The sequence below is a fragment of the Arachis hypogaea genome, chromosome 2, assembly GCF_003086295.3.
Source record: "Arachis hypogaea cultivar Tifrunner chromosome 2, arahy.Tifrunner.gnm2.J5K5, whole genome shotgun sequence".
In the NCBI taxonomy this organism is placed as follows: domain Eukaryota; kingdom Viridiplantae; phylum Streptophyta; class Magnoliopsida; order Fabales; family Fabaceae; genus Arachis; species Arachis hypogaea.
In genome coordinates this window covers 36,105,890-36,123,807 of record NC_092037.1, presented here as the reverse complement: position 1 = coordinate 36,123,807, position 17,918 = coordinate 36,105,890, and the positions used below count along the sequence as shown (strand labels likewise).

Sequence of the window (17,918 nt, the reverse complement as noted above, 5' to 3'; positions counted from 1 at the left end):
GTTTTAGTGTCATTAGTGGGTGTTGCAATAGCCTCCACCCATTTGGATACATAATCCACTGCCACCAGAATATAGGTGTTTGAGTATGATGGTGGGAAAGGTCCCATGAAGTCAATGCCCCATACATCAAACAACTCAATCTCCAAGATTCCTTGTTGAGGCATGGCATAACTGTGCGGCAGGTTGCCTGATCTTTGGCAACTATCACAGTTAAGCACAAATGCTCGGGAGTCTTTGTAGAGAGTAGGCCAGTAGAAGCCACTCTGGAGGACTCTTGTGGCTGTTCGTTCACTTCCAAAATGTCCTCCATACTGTGATCCATGGCAATGCCAAAGGATCTTCTGTGCTTCTTCTTTAGGCACACATCTACGGATCACTCCGTCTACACATCTCTTAAAGAGATATGGTTCATCCCAAAGATAGTATTTTGCATCTGTGATTAATTTCTTTGATTGCACCTTACTGTACTCTTTGGGTATGAATCTCACTGCCTTGTAGTTTGCAATGTCTGCAAACCATGGCACTTCCTGGACGGCTAGTAATTGCTCATCCGAAAAGGTTTCAGAAATTTCAGTGAGAGGGAGGGACGCCCCTTCCACTGGTTCTATTCGGGACAGGTGATCTGCTACTTGATTTTCTGTCCCTTTTCTGTCTCTTATTTCTATATCAAACTCTTGCAGAAGCAACACCCATCTAATGAGTCTGGGTTTTGAATCCTGCTTTGTGAGTAGATATTTAAGAGCAGCATGATCAGTGTACACAATCACTTTTGATCCTACTAAGTAGGATCTGAATTTGTCAATGGCGTAAACCACTGAAAGTAGCTCTTTTTCTGTGGTTGTGTAATTCTTCTGTGCATCATTTAGCACACGGCTGGCATAGTAAATGACATGCAGAAGCTTGTCATGCCTTTGTCCCAACACTGCACCAATGGCATGGTCACTGGCATCACACATTAGTTCAAATGGTAATGTCCAGTCTGGTGCAGAGATGATTGGTGCTGTAACCAATTTAGCTTTCAGAGTTTCAAATGCCTGCAGACACTCTTCATTAAAGATGAATGGCGTGTCTGCAGCTAGCAGGTTGCTCAGAGGTTTGGCGATTTTTGAAAAATCCTTTATAAACCTCCTATAGAACCCTGCATGTCCCAGAAAGCTTCTGATTGCCTTAACATTAGCAGGTGGTGGTAATTTTTCAATTACTTCTACCTTAGCTTGGTCCACCTCTATCCCCTTGTTCGAAATTTTGTGCCCAAGGACAATTCCTTCAGTCACCATAAAGTGACATTTTTCCCAGTTTAAAACCAGGTTAGTCTCTTGGCATCTTTTCAGAACAAGTGCTAAATGGTTAAGGCAGGAGCTGAATGAGTCTCCAAATACTGAAAAGTCATCCATGAAGACTTCCAGAAATTTTTCCACCATATCAGAGAAAATAGAGAGCATGCACCTTTGAAAAGTTGTAGGTGCATTGCACAGGCCAAATGGCATCCTTCTGTATGCAAATACTCCAGATGGGCATGTGAATGCCGTTTTCTCCTGATCCTGGGGATCTACTGCAATTTGATTATAACCTGAATATCCATCCAGGAAGCAGTAGTATTCATGACCTGCTAGTCTTTCTAGCATCTGGTCTATGAATGGTAAAGGAAAATGATCCTTTCTGGTGGCTGTATTGAGTCTTCTGTAATCAATGCACATACGCCACCCTGTAACTGTCCTTGTAGGAACCAGTTCATTTTTTTCATTATGAACCACTGTCATGCCACCCTTCTTAGGGACAACTTGAACAGGGCTCACCCAGGGGCTGTCAGAAATAGGATAAATAATCCCAGCCTCTAGTAATTTAGTGACCTCTTTTTGCACCACTTCTTTCATAGCTGGGTTCAGCCGCCTTTGTGGTTGAACCACTAGCTTGGCGTCATCCTCCAACAAGATCTTGTGCATGCATCTGGCTGGGCTGATGCCCTTAAGATCACTAATGGACCACCCAAGAGCTGTCTTGTGCGTCCTTAGCACTTGAATTAGTGCTTCCTCTTCCTGTGGCTCTAAGGTAGAGCTTATAATCACAGGAAAGGTTTCACCTTCTCCCAGAAATGCATATTTCAGGGATGGTGGCAATGGTTTGAGCTCGGGTTTTGGAGGTTTTTCCTCTTCTTGAGGGATTTTCAGAGGTTCTATTGTCTTCTCTGATTCCTCCAAATCAGACTGGACATCTTTAAAGATGTCCTCCAGCTCTGATTCGAGACTCTCAGCCATATTGACCTCTCTTACCAGAGAGTCAATAAGATCAACACTCATGCAGTCATTTGGGGTGTCTGGATGTTGCATGGCTTTAACAACATTCAACTTGAACTCCTCCTCATTGACTCTCAAGGTTACTTCCCCTTTTTGGACATCAATGAGGGTTCGGCCAGTTGCTAGGAAAGGTCTTCCTAGAATGAGAGTTGCACTCTTGTGCTCCTCCATTTCCAGCACCACAAAGTCAGTAGGAAAGGCAAATGGCCCAACCTTGACAATCATGTCTTCTATCACGCCTGATGGGTATTTAATGGAGCCATCAGCAAGTTGAAGACATATCCTGGTTGGTTTGATTTCTTCAGTCAAACCAAGCTTTCTGATAGTAGATGCAGGTATTAGGTTGATACTTGCCCCAAGATCGCATAAAGCTTGCTTGGTACAAACACCTTCTAATGTGCATGGTATCATAAAGCTCCCAGGATCTTTAAGCTTCTCAGGTAAGCTTTTCAGAATGACTGCACTGCATTCTTCAGTGAGGTAAACTTTTTCAGTTTCCCTCCAATCCTTCTTATGACTTAAGATCTCTTTCATGAACTTAGCATAAGAAGGTATTTGCTCAAGTGCTTCTGCAAACGGAATCTTTATTTCAAGAGTCCTGAGATAGTCTGCAAAGCGGGCAAATTGCTTATCCTGTTCCGCCTGGCGGAGTTTTTGAGGATAAGGCATTTTGGCTTTGTATTCCTCAACCTTAGTTGCTGCAGGTTTATTACCTACAGAAGTGGGTTGGGAAGCCTTTTTAGAAGGATTGTTATCAGTACTTGTATGTGACTGATCACCCACTGGCGTTTGAATACCAGGAGTGGAAGCTGGGGTGGCGTTAAACGCCACCTCCTTGCTTGTCACTGGCGTTTGAACGCCAGAACCATGTTCCTTTTGGGCGTTCAACGCCAGATCCATGCTTGTTTCTGGCGTTGAACGCCAGGAAAGAGCATGGTCTGGGCGTTCAGCGCCAGCTTTATCCCTTTCTGGGCTCTGCCTGTCCTCAGAGGGATTTTGAGCAGCTATTTGTTCATTTCCTGTCTTCTTGCTGCTTTGAAGTGAGGTATTTAATGTTCTCCCACTTCTTAATTGAACTGCTTGGCATTCATCTGCTATTTGTTTTGACAGTTGCTTCTCTGTCTATTTTAATTGCACTTCGATGTTCCTGTTAGCCATTCTTGTTTCCTGTAACATTTCCTTGAATTCGGCTAGCTGCTGAGTTAGAAAGTCTAATTGCTGATTAAACTCTTTAGCCTGATCCACCGGACTGAGTTCTGCAGTTACTGTTTTAGCTTCTTCTTTCATGGAAGATTCACTGTTCAGATACAGATGCTGATTTCTGGCAACTGTATCAATAAGCTCTTGAGCTTCTTCAATTGTTTTTCTCATGTGTATAGATCCACCAGCTGAGTGGTCTAGAGAAATCTGAGCCTTTTCTGTAAGCCCATAGTAAAAGATGTCTAATTGCACCCATTCTGAAAACATTTCAGAGGGGCATTTTCTTAGCATCTCTCTGTATCTCTCCCATGCATCATAAAGGGATTCATTATCTCCTTGTTTGAAGCCTTGGATGCTTAGCCTTAGCTGTGTCATCCGTTTGGGAGGGAAATAGTGATTCAGGAATTTTTCTGACAGCTGTTTCCATGTTTTTATGCTGTTTTTAGGCTGGTTGTTTAACCACCTCTTAGCTTGATCTTTCACAGCAAATGGAAACAGTAATAATCTGTAGACATCCTGATCTACTTCCTTATCATGTACTGTATCAGCAATTTGCAGAAATTGTGCCAGAAACTCTGTAGGTTCTTCATGTGGAAGACCAGAATACTGGCAGTTTTGCTGCACCATGATAATGAGCTGAGGATTCAGCTCAAAGCTACTAACTCCAATGGAGGGTATGCAGATACTACTCCCATATGAAGCAGTAGTGGGGTTAGCATATGACCCCAGAGTCCTCTTGGACTGATCATTCCCTCTTAATTCCATAATGGAATAAAAGAGATGGTATGTATGTTGCTATTGTAAAAAAAAAATAAAATTAATTTTTATAAAATAAAATAAAAACGAAACAAAAGCAATTGAAAAATAATTTAAAATTGAAATCTAAATTTTAAAAAAAAAATTCGAAAAAAGTAGTTCAAAATTAATTGGAAAATAGAAAAATTTTTGAATTTTGAATTTTATGATGAAAGAGAAAAACACACAAAAGACTCAAGATTTAAAATTTTTAGATCTAGTGCTCCTTATTTTCGAAAATTCTTGGAGGGAAAACACCAAGGAACACCAAACTTAAAAATTTTAAGATTAGGACACAAGAAAAACTCAAGAACACCTTGAAGATTCACAAGAACACCAAACTTAAAATTTTTAGAAAACTTGAAGAAAATTTTCGAAAATTATAAAAAAAAAAATTAACAAGAAAACACCAAACTTAAAGTTTGGCACAAGATTCAATCCAAGAAAAATTATTTTTGAAAAAGGTTCCAAAGGGTATAACCAATTATCAAGAACAACTTAAAGATCAAGGAAGAACCAAGAACACTAACACGAAATTTTCAAAGAACAAATAAAACATGCAATTAACACCAAACTTAGAACAAGACACTAAAACTCACGAAAATTAGCAATTAATTAAAAGAAAATAATATTTTTGAAAAGAAATTTTTGAAAAGAAACTATCCTATCAAGATTTAATGACTCTATAAAAATAAAAATAAAAATAAAAATAAATTATTCCTAATCTAAGAAATAAAATAAGCCTTCAATTGTCCAAACTCAATAATCCCCGGCAACGGCGCCAAAAACTTGGTGGACGAAATTGTGATCCTTAATTAATGGCTCCTTGGCATGTGCCAAGGAGAACTAATTTAACTAACTGATTAGAGAAGCTCACAACTCCGTTCAACTGACCAGCAAGTGTACTGGGTCGTCCAAGTAATACCTTACGTGAGTAAGGGTCGAATCCACAGAGATTATTGGTTTGAAGCAATCAATATTTATTTTATTAATCTTAGTTAGGATGTCAATAGGATTATTTGGATTAAAGTGAAATTACTGGAATTGATAAAAGAGGGAACAATGTTACTTTGATTTGCAGCACTGGAGAATATGTTGGAGTTTTGGAGATGCTTTGTCTTCTGACTTCAACTCTTCCTTGAAATCCTCTTCTCACACGCAGGTTCCTTCCATGGCAAGCTCTATGTAGGGTGTCACCGTTGTCAGTGGCTACTTCCCATCCTCGCAGTGAAAACTATGCTCACGCACTCTGTCACAGTACGGCTAATCACCGGTTGGTTCCCGCTCCTACTGGAATAGAATCACTCTTTTGCGTCTGTCACTAACGCCCAGCAGGTTAAAGTTTGAAGCACGTCACAGTCATTCAATCCCAGAATCCTACTCAGAATACCACAGACAAGGTTTAGACTTTCCGGATTCTCATGAATGCCGCCATCAATCCGGCTTATACCACGAAGATTCTGTTGGGGAATCTAAGAGATATTTATTCAATCTGATGTAGAACGGAGGTGGTTGTCAGGCACACGTTCATGGGTTGAGGAAGGTGATGAGTGTCACGGATCATCACCTTCTCCACAATTAAGCGCGAATAAACATCTTAGATAAGAACAAGCGTGTTTGAATGGAAAACAAAGGAATTGTATTAAATCATTGAGACGCTGCAGAGCTCCTCACCCCCAACAATGGAGTTTAGAGACTCATGCCGTCACAAAGTATGTAATTCAGATCTGAAAATGTCATCCGGTACAAGAAATGTCTGTAAAAGTTGTTTAAATAGTAAACTAATAACCTAGGGTTACAGAAAATGAATAAACTAAGATAATTGGTGCAGAAATCCACTTCTGGGGCCCACTTGGTGTGTGCTGGGGCTGAGATTAAAGCTTTCCACGTGCAAAGGCCTTTCTTGGCGTCAAACTTCAGGTTATGACGTGTTTTGGGCATTTAACTCCGGATCATGACGTTTTTCTGGCGTTTAACTCCAGACAGCAGCATGAACTTGGCGTTTAACGCCAAGTTACGTCGTCTATCCTCGCGCAAAGTATGGACTATTATATATTGCTGGAAAGCCCTGGATGTCTACTTTCCAACGCCGTTGAGAGCGCGCCAACTGGACTCCTGTATCTCTCGAAAATCCATTTCGAGTGCAGGGAGGTCAGGATCCAACAGCATCAGCAGTCCTTTTTCAGCCTAAGTCAGATTTTTGCTCAGCTCCCTCAATTTCAGCCAGAAAATACCTGAAATCACAGAAAAACACACAAACTCATAGTAAAGTCCAGAAATATGATTTTTGCCTAAAAACTAATAATATTCTACTAAAAATTAACTAAAACATGCTAAAATCTACATGAAATTACCCCCAAAAAGCGTATAAAATATCCGCTCATCAATGGTCCATTTTGAAAACATGTCAGATGGACATCTTTTGGTCAGCTGCTTGTATCTTTCCCAAGCTTCATAGAGGGATTCACCATCTTTTTGTTTGAAGGTTTGAACATCCATTCTCAGCTTGCTCAGCTTTTGAGGAGGAAAGAATTTATCCAAGAAGGCAGTGACCAGCTTATCCCAAGAGTCCAGGCTATCATTGGGTTGTGAATCCAACCATATTCTAGCTCTGTCTCTTACAGCAAAAGGGAAAAGCATGAGTCTGTAGACTTCAGGATCAACTCCATTCGTCTTTACAATCTCACAGATCTGCAAGAACTCAGTTAAAAACTGATAAGGATCTTCAGATGGAAGTCCATAAAACTTGCAGTTTTGTTGCATTAAAGCAACTAGCTGAGGTTTCAGCTCAAAGTTATTGGCTCCAATGGCAAGAATGGAGATGCTTCTTCCATCAAATTTGGACGTTGGCTTTGTGAAGTCACCAAGCATTCTCCTTGCATTATTATTATTTTCGGCTGCCATCTCCTTCTCTTGTTCTAATGTTTCTAAAAGGTTACCTTTAGATTGTTGTAACTTAGCTTCTCTTAATTTTCTCTTTAGAGTCCTTTCAGGTTCTGGATCAATTTCAACAAGAGTGCCTTTTTCCTTGTTCCTGCTCATATGAAAGAGAAGAAAACAAGAAAAGAAAGAGGAATCCTCTATGTCACAGTATAGAGATTCCTTTATGTTAGTAGAAGAAGAAAGGGGAGAAAAATGAAGAAGAGTGGGTTCGGATATTTAGATGGAGAGAGGTGAAGAGAAGTGTTAGTAATTAAATAATTAAATAGAGTAAGAAAAGAGAGGGCAAATTTCGAAAATAATTTTGAAAAAGGGGTTAGTAATTTTCAAAAATTATAAATAAGATAAGATTAAAATTAAAATTTAAAATAAAAAGAATTTTTGAAAAAGAGATGAGATATTTTCGAAAATTAGAGAGGGAAGAGTAGTTAGGTGGTTTTGAAAAAGATAAGAAACAAACAAAAAGTTAGTTGGTTGATTGAAAAAGATATTAAAATCAAATTTGAAAAGATAAGAAGATAAGAGGTTAGATAAGATATTTTGAAATCAAATTTTTAAAAAAGATAAAATTTTTGAAAAAGATAAGATAAAAGATAAAAACATTTAATTCAAAAAGTTTAAAATTACTTACTTCACTAACAAGAAACTACAAGATAAGATTCTAGAACTTAAAGATTGAACCTTTCTTAACAAGAAAGTAACAAACTTCAAATTTTTGAATCAATCGCATTAATTGTTAATGAGTTTTCGAAAATTAGATATAAAGATAAGAAAAAGATTTTGAAAAATATTTTGAAAAAGATTTTTTTGAAATTTTCAAAAAATAGAAAAAAAATGAAAAAGATATAATTTTTGAAAAAGATTTTTGAAAAGATAAGATTTTTAAAATTGAAATTTTGACTTGACTTGTAAGGAACCACTAATTTTTTAAAATTTTTGACCAAGTCAACCCAAAATTTCGAAAATTTGGAGGGAAATAAGGAAAAGATATTTTTTTTATTTTTGAATTTTTAATGAGGAGAGATAAAAACACAAATATGACCCAAAACATAAAAATTTTGGATCAAAACACATCATGCATGCAAGAACACTATGAATGTCAAGATGAACACTAAGAACACTTTGAAAATCATGATGAACATCAAGAACATATTTTTGAAAAAATTTTTATGCAAAGAAAACATGCAAGACATCAAGCTTAGAAATCTTTAATGCATGGACTCTAACAAACAAAAAATGCATATGAAAAACAACAAACAACACAAAACAAGAAAACATCAAGATCAAACAAGAAGACTTGTCAAGAAAAACTTGAAGATCATGAAGAACACCATGAATGCATGAATTTTCGAAAAATGCAAGAAAAATTTTTTTAAGGCATGCAATTGACACCAAACTTAAAACATGACACAAGACTCAAACAAGAAACACAAAATATTTTTTATTTTTATGATTTTATTAATTTTTTTTGTATTTTTATTAATTTTTTCGAAAAACATTATTAGAAAAACGAAAAATAAATAAAAAAAATTTTGAAAGATTTTTTTGAAAACTTTTTGAAAAGAAAATTACCTAATCTGAGCAACAAGATGAACCGTCAGTTGTTCAAACTCAACAATCCCCGGCAACGGCGCCAAACACTTGGTGGATGAAATTGTGATAAAAGAGTTCCAGGCACTGTTAAAGAAGCTCACAACTCCGTTCAACTTAACCAGCAAGTGTACTGGGTCATCCAAGTAATACCTTACGTGAGTAAGGGTCGATCCCACAGAGATTGTTGGTATGAAGCAAGCTATGGTCACCTTGTAAATCTCAGTTAGGTAGATTAAAAGGTTATGGGTTTCGAAAATTAATAATAAATAGAAAATAAAAAGGGATAGAAATACTTATGTAAATCAATAGTCGGAATTTCAGATAGGCGTGTGGAGATGCTAGAATCCTTTCGGATCTCTACTTTCTTATTGCTTTCATCCAATCTTTCTTACTCCTTTCCATGGCAAGCTGTATGTAGGGCATCACCATCATCAATGGCTACTTTTAATTCTCTCGGGAAAATGGTCCTATGCGCTGTCACTGCACGGCTAATCATCTGGAGGCATCACCCTTGTTGATGGCTACATCCCATCCTCTCAGTGAAAATGGTCCAAATGCTCTGTCACAGCACGGCTAATCATCTGTTGGTTCTCAATCAGGTTGGAGTAGAATCCATTGATTCTTTTGCGTTTGTCATCACGCCCAGCCTTCAGGAGTTTGAAGCTCGTCACAGTCATTCAATACCGGAATCTTACTCGGAATACCACAGACAAGGTTAGACTTTCCAGATTCCCGGAATCCTACTCGGAATACCACAGACAAGGTTAGACTTTCCGGATCCCCATGAATGCCGCCATCTATCTAGCTTATACCACGAAGATTCTGTTGGGGAATCTAAGAGATATGCGCCCGGCCTAGAGTAGAACGGAAGTGGTTGTCAATCACGTGCGTTCATAAGTGAGAATGATGATGAGTGTCACGGATCATCACATTCATCAAAGTGTTGTGCAACGTATATCTTGGAATAAGAATAGAAGAGAATTGAATAGAAAGTAATAATAATTGTATTGAAACTTGAGGTACAGCAGAGCTCCACACCCTTAATCTATGGTGTGCAGAAACTCCACTGTTGAAAATACATAAGTGAAAGGTTCAGGTATGGCCGAATGGCCAACCCCCATGGTCTAAGGACTAGGCGTCCAGAGATGTCTAATACACTAGTAAAAAGTCCTATTTATAATAAACTAGCTACTAGGGTTTACACGAGTAAGTAATTGATGCATAAATCCACTTCCGGGGCCCACTTGGTGTATGTTTGGGCTGAGCTTGATCTATCCACGAGCTGAGGCGTTTATTGGAGTTGAACTCCAAGTTATAACGTGTTTTGGGCGTTCAACTCCGGATCATGACGTGTTTCTGGCGTTTAACTCTAGACAGCAGCATGTACTTGGGGTTCAACGCCAAATTACGTCGTCAATTTCCAAATAAAGTATGGACTATTATATATTACTGGAAAGCTCTGGATGTCTAATTTCCAACGCCGTTCAGAGCGCACCAATTGGAGTTTTGTAGCTCCAGGAAATCCATTTCGAGTGCAGGGAGGTTAGATTCCAACAGCATCAGCAGTCCTTTTGTCAGCCTTTTTCAGAGTTTTGCTCAAGTCCCTCAATTTCAGCCAGAAATTATCTGAAATCACAGAAAAACACACAAACTCATAGTACAGTCCAGAAATGTGAATTTAACATAAAAACTAATGAAAACATCCCTAAAAGTAGCTTGAACTTACTAAAAACTACCTAAAAACAATGCCAAAAAGCGTATAAATTATCCGCTCATCACAGATCACCTGTCCCGAATAGAACCAGTAGAAGGAGCGTCCCTCCCTCTTACTGAGATCTCTGAAAATTTTTCGGATGAGAAACTCTTTGCCATCTAGGAAGTACCATGGTTTGCAGACATTGCAAACTACAAGGCCATGAGATTCATACTCAAAGAGTATAGTAGGCTGCAATCAAAGAAATTAATGACGGATGCAAAGTACTATCTGTAGGATGAATGATGAGCGGATAATTTGTACGCTTTTTGGCATTGTTTTTAGGGTGTTTTTAGTATGATCTAGTTAGTTTTTAGTATATTTTTATTAGTTTTTAGTTAAAATTCACTTTTCTGGACTTTACTATGAGTTTGTGTGTTTTTCTGTGATTTCAGGTATTTTCTGGCTGAAATTGAGGGACCTGAGCAAAAATCTGATTCAGAGACCAAAAAGGACTGCAGATGCTGTTGGATTCTGACCTCCCTGCACTCGAAGTGGATTTTCTGGAGCTACAAAAGCCCAATTGGCGCGTTCTCAACGGCGTTGGAAAGTAGACATCCTGGGCTTTCCAGCAATATATGATATTCCATACTTTGCCCAGGATTTGATGGCCCAAACCGGCGTTCAAAGTCACCATCAGAAATCCCAGCGTTAAACGCCAGAACTGGCACCCAAATGGGAGTTAAACGCCCAAACTGGCACTAAAGCTGGCGTTTAACTCCAAGAAGAGTCTCTACACGAAAATGCTTCATTGCTCAGCCCAAGCACACACCAAGTGGGCCCGGAAGTGGATTTTTATGTCATTTACTCATTTCTGTAAACCTTAGGCTACTAGTTTTTTATAAGTAGGACCTTTTACTATTGTATTGAGACAATCAAGGGGTAGCTATCTTCATTTTTATGCTATATTAGATCATTGGGAGGCTGGCCATTCGGCCATGCCTAGACCCTGTTCTTATGTATTTTCAACGGTGGAGCTTCTACACACCATAGATTAAGGTGTGGAGCTCTGCTGTACCTCGAGTATTCATGCAATTACTATTGTTCTTCCATTCAATTCCGCTTGTTCTTGTTCTAAGATATCACTTGTTCTTCAACTTGATGAATGTGATGATCCGTGACACTCATCATCATTCTCACCTATGAACATGTGACTGACAACCACCTCTGTTCTACCTTCGATTGGGTGAATATCTCTTGGATTCTTTAATCGGAATCTTCGTGGTATAGGCTAGAACTGATGGCGGCATTCAAGAGAATCCGGAAGGTCTAACCTTGTCTGTGGTATTCTGAGTAGGATTCAATGACTGAATGACTGTGACGTGCTTCAAACTCCTAGCAGGCGGGGGCGTTAGTGACAGACGCAAAAGAATCGATGGATTCTATTCCGGCCTGACCGAGAACCTACAGCTGAATTCCGCGTGCTGTGACAGAGCATATGCAATCGTTTTCACTGAGAGGATGGGAGGTAGCCATTGACAACGGTGAAACCCTACATAAGCTTGCCATGGAAAGGAGTAAGAAGGATTGGATGAAGACTGTAGGAAAGCAGAGAGACGGAAGGGAAGGCATCTTCATGCGCTTATCTGAAGTTCCTACCAATGAATTACATAAGTATCTCTATCTCTATCTTTATTGTTATTTTCGTTCATCACCATATCCATATGATTTTTCGTGACTAAGATTTACAAGATGACCATAGCTTGCTTCATACTAACAATCTCCGTGGGATCGACCCTTACTCGCGTAAGGTTTATTACTTGGACGACCCAGTGCACTTGCTGGTTAGTTGTGCGAAGTTGTGTAATGCCATGGTATTGAACACCAAGTTTTTGGGGTTCATGACCGGGGATTATGAGAGTTGTGAAAAGTATTGTTCACAATTTCGCGCACCAATGAACCATATCTCTTCAAGAGATGTGCAGACAGAATAATCCATAGATGTGTGTGTGCCTCAAGAACAAACACAGAAGATCCTCTGGCATTGCCATAGATCATAATATAGAGGACACTTTGGAAGTGAGCGAACAGCCACAAGAGTCCTCCAATGTGGCTTCTATTGACCTACTCTCTATAAAGACTCCCAAGAATTTGTACTTAATTATGACAGTTGCCAAAGATCTGGCAATCTGCCTCACAGTTATGCCATGCCTCAACAAGGGATCTTGGAGATTGAGTTGTTTGATGTATGGGGAATTGACTTCATGGGGCCTGTCGCACCATCATACTCAAACACTTATATTTTGGTGGCAGTGGATTATGTATCCAAATGGGTGAAAGCTATTGCAACACCCACTAATGATACTAAGACATTGCTGAAATTCCTCCAGAAACATATCTTCAGCAGATTTGGTGTCACTAGAGTACTAATCAGTGATGGGGGCGTGGTGCATGAAATTATGATCTCTTATAATGGCATTCAACTTGGTGTGCGCATTTACTAACTCGGCACTTTCTTCACAACCTCGCACAACTAACCAGCAAGTGCACCGGGTTGTCCAAGTAATAAACCTTACGTGAGTAAGGGTCGATCCCACGGAGATTGTTGGTATGAAGCAAGCTATGGTCATCTTGTAAATCTCAGTCGAGCGGATAATAAATGGTTATGGAGTTTTCGAATAATAATAATAAATAAACTGAAAATAAAGATAGAAATACTTATGTAGATCATCGATGGGAATTTCAGATAGGCATATGAAGATGCTGCGCTCCTTTTGAATCTCTGCTTTCCTACTGCCTTCATCCAATCCTTCTTACTCCTTTCCATGGCAAGCTGTATGTAGGGCATCACCGTTGTCAATGGCTACATCCCATCCTCTCAGTGAAAAAGGTCCAAATGCTCTGTCACGGCACGACTAATCATCTGTCGGTTCTTGATCATGTCGGAATAGAATCCCTTGATTCTTTTGCGTTTGTCATCACGCCCAACAATCGCAATTTTGAAGCTCGTCACAGTCATTCAATCCCGGAATCCTACTCGGAATACCGCAGACAAGGTTTAGACTTTTCGGATTCTCATGAATGCCGCCATCAATTCTAGCTTATATCACGAAGACTCTGATCTCACGGAATGTAAGGCTCGGTTGTCAGGGGAGGGCAATCATGCGTCGTGCATCAGGAATCCAAGAGATACACACTCTAGCTTTCGCTTGTAGAATGGATGTGGTTGTCAGGCACGCGTTCATAGGGACGGATGATGATAAGTGTCACGGATCATCACATCCATCAGGCTGAAGTACGAGTAGTATCTTAAAATGGAAATAAGATTGAATTTGAATAAAAGTTAGTAGTAATTGCATTAAAACTCGAGGTACAGCAGAGCTCCACACCCTTAATCTATGGTGTGTAGAAACTCCATCGTTGAAAATACATAAGTGATGAAGGTTCAGGCATGGCCGAATGGCCAGCCCCCAAAATGTGATCAATAGTCTCCTAAGATGAATAATGGAATAAAACCGAGACCAAAGATGTAACGTGGTCAAAAGACACTGAATACAATAGGAAAATATCCTATTTATACTAGACTAGCTACTAGGGTTTACAGAAGTAAGTAATTGATGCAGAAATCCACATTCGGGGCCCACTTGGTTGTGTTTTTGGCGTTTAACTCTGGTTCGTGACGTGTTTTTGGCGTTTGACTCCAGAATGCAACATGGAACTGGCGTTGAGCGCTAGTTTACGTCGTCTAATCTCGAATAAAGTATGAACTATTATATATTGCTGGAAATCTCTGGATGTCTACTTTCCAACGCCGTTAAGAGCGCGCCATTTGGAGTTCTGTAGCTCCACAAAATCCATTTCGAGTGCAGGGAGGTCAGAATCCAATAGCATCAGTAGTCCTTTGTTAGCCTTTTATCAGAGTTTTGCTCGGGTCCCTCAATTTCAGCCAGAAAATACCTGAAATCATAGAAAAACACACAAACTTAAAGTAAAGTCCAAAAATGTGAATTTAGCATAAAAACTAATGAAAACATCCCTAAAAGTAACTATATCATATTAAAAACTACCTAAAAACAATGCCAAAAAGCGTATAAATTATCCGTTCATCAGGGCGCTCATTTCTGCAATAAATAGCTTTACTCTACTTTGGTTCAATATGGAGTTAGCCATAGGGTGGCAACTCCATATTATCCATAGAGAATAGGCAAGCTGAAGTCTCTAATAGAGAACTTAAAAGAATCCTGGAATGGACTGTGATTAACCGTAGAAGGGATTGGGCAGGAAGCTTGGATGATGCTCTATGGGCATACAGAACAGCATTCAAGACTCCTATAGGAACTTCTCCAAACCAGCTTGTGTATAGAAAAGCCTGTCACTTGCCAGTGGAACTGGAACACAAGGCCTACTGGGCAACCAGATTCCTAAACCTTGATGCCAAGTTAGCTGGAGAAAAATGATTGCTCCAGTTAAATGAGCTAGAGGAATTCAGACTCAATGCTTTCGAAAATGCAAAAATTTACAAAGAGAAAGCAAAAAGATGGCATGATAAGAAGCTGTCACCCAGAGTCTTTAAGCCAAGGCAGAAAGTTCTGTTGTTTAACTCTAGGCTCAGATTATTCCTCGGAAAGCTGAAATCCCGGTGGAGAGGACCATATGTGATTACAGGTGTGTCACTATATGGTTATGTAGAGCTTCAAAATAATGACTCTAACAGAAAATTCATTGTTAATAGACAGAAAGTCAAACATTATCTTGAAAGCAATTTTGAGCAAGAATGCTCAAAACTGAGACTTGATTTAAGCTCAGTAATAGTTCAGCTAAAGACAATAAAGAAGCGCTTGCTAGGAGGCAATCCAGTCATGAGTTCATTTTATTTGTATTTTTAATTTTAAATTAGATAAGACATTTCAGTGAATGATACAGAGTTACAGAAGGACTCAGAGGATGAAATAGCAAAAAGAAGCTCAATGGTGCGAAAAATCCAGTAAGAGCTGTTTTGGGCGTTAAATGCTCAAAAGAAGCATCTACTGGGCGTTTAACACCAGTAGAGATAGCCATCTGGGCATTAAACGCCAGAAAGAAGCATCTTTTGGGCGTTTAACGCCAGAGTTACAGCGTCTTGGGCGTTCAAAAAAATGCCCACTGACGAAGGTGTTTTTGGCGTTTAACGCCAGCTAGAAGCAACAGCTGGGCGTTAAACGCCCAGACCAATCACCAATTGGGCGCTAAATGCCCAAAACATGCAGCAGTTGGGCGTTTAATGCCAGGATTGTGGGGAGGAGGTAATTTTGTTTTCACTTCAAATTTTTTCCATTTTTTATATTTCAATTCATGATTTCTTGCATAAACATGTTACAAACTCTCTTCTTTCAACTTCAATTTCGAAAATTTTTTTTCCTAATCATATATCAAAATTTTTCGTCAATATCTTTTCAAACCGTTTTCAAAACTAATTTATCTTTTTGAATTCTTTTCAAATCTTTTTAATTTCTTCTCAAATCTTTTTAAATTCATCATATCTTCTTTTTAAAATTCAGATTTATCTTTTTCAAATATCTTTTGTATCTTTTCAATTTTCAATTACATATTTTTCCTATCATACTTATCTTTTACAAATCATATCTTCTATCCTATCTTTTTCAAAAATTTTCAAAAACCCACCCCCTTCCCCTTAAATCCACATTCGGCCTCCCTTCTCTCCCCCACAATTCGAACTTGGCTCTCCATATATCCCTCTCCTTTCCTTTCTTTTGCTTGAGGACAAGCAAACCTCTAAGTTTGGTGTGTTTATCCGTGATCACTAAACCAATACACACTAAGATCATGGATCCTAAGGGAAAATAAACTACTCCAAGAGGCAAGAAAGAGAATATTCCAAAACCACTTTGGAATCAAGGGAAGTTCTTAACCAAAGAACATTTAGACCATTACTACAAAATAATGGGTCTAAGGTCACTTATCCCAGAAGTTAAATTCGATCTGAAAGAAGACGAATATCCGGAGATTCAAGAGCAAATTTGAAACAGGAGCTGGGAAATCCTAGCTAATCCTGAAACAAAGGTGGGAAGAAACATGGTTCAGGAATTCTACTCTAATCTGAAGTCACCATCAAAAGAGCAGTAATGATCCATTACATTATGTTGGGAAAAGAAGTGGAAGTTTATCAGCTGATTTCTTGTGAACTTTACACAATTGCAAAAAAGAACTCCAAAGATGCCAAATTGGCTTATCCAAGCTTAATCTTTATGCTATGTAAAGATGCTGGGGTAAAGATAGGAGTAAATGAGTATATCTCAGTTGAGCAACCAATCACCAAAACGTCAATGGAAAGACAACAAGTGCAGGACGACCCTATCAAGAGGAAAGCACAGGAATTCCTCCCGGAAATCCCTCAAATTGAATACTGGGAGCGTCTTGAAGCATCTGTTACCAAGTTGCAAGAAGCTATGGACCAACTAAAGGAAGAACAGAAAAATCAAAATAGCATGCTTTGCAAACTGCTTGGGGAACAAGAAGAGAAAAGGCATGAACTGAGGGAACTGAAGCGTCAGAAGCTATCTCTTGAAGGGCCAAGCACTCCACAGACTAAAGGAACATCCACCTCCCACAATAAAGGTTGTTGAGTCCTAATCTTAGTCTTAACTCTGTGATAATTGTTCTTATTAGGAATTTACCTTAGAAGTTATATATGAGTAGTAGTAATTAGTATCTCTATTTTGATTTTATCTCTAATTAAGCTATAATTTATTTTTCTCATCATCATCAAACATGAATAAAATAGTAGATTTTTAGAATAAAGAGGCAATATTTTTTTGAGTTTTTAATAAGGAAAATTCTAATTATTTATATGTGGTGGCAATACTTTTTGTCTTCTGAATGAATGCCTGAACAGTGCATATTTTTTATATTGAATTTTATGAATGTTAAAACTGTTGACTCCTGAAAGAATGATGAACAAGAGAAATATTATTGATGATCTGAAAAATCATGAAATTGATTCTTGAAGCAAGAAAAAGCAGTGAAAAAAAAAAGAAGAGAAGGAGCAATGGAAAAAACCAATAGCCCTTTAAACCAAAAGGCAAGGGTGAAAAGGATCCAAGGCTTTGAGCATCAATGGATATGAGGGCCTAAGAAAATAAATCCATGCCTAAGTGGCTAAATCAAGCTGTCCCTAACCATGTGCTTGTGGCATGCAGGTCCAAGTGAAAAGCTTGAGACTGAGTGGTTAAAGTCGTGATCCAAAGCAAAAAGAGTGTGCTTAAGAACTCTGGACACCTCTAATTGGGGACTTTAGCAAAGCTAAGTCACAATCTGAAAAGGTTCACCCAATTATGTGTCTGTGGCATTTATGTATCCGGTGGTAATACTGGAAAACAAAGTGCTTAGGGCTACGGCCAAGACTC

At 38.8% G+C, this 17,918-nt stretch overlaps 1 non-coding gene across 1 annotated transcript; it reads left to right on the top strand.

The window, feature by feature from the left end:
- Window positions 1-6,693: 6,693 nt before the first annotated feature.
- Window positions 6,694-6,797, top strand: LOC112763141 (small nucleolar RNA R71). The gene has a single exon (XR_003182828.1). It is a non-coding gene; the product is annotated as a small nucleolar RNA R71 (small nucleolar RNA).
- The last annotated feature ends 11,121 nt before the right edge of the window (window positions 6,798-17,918 follow it).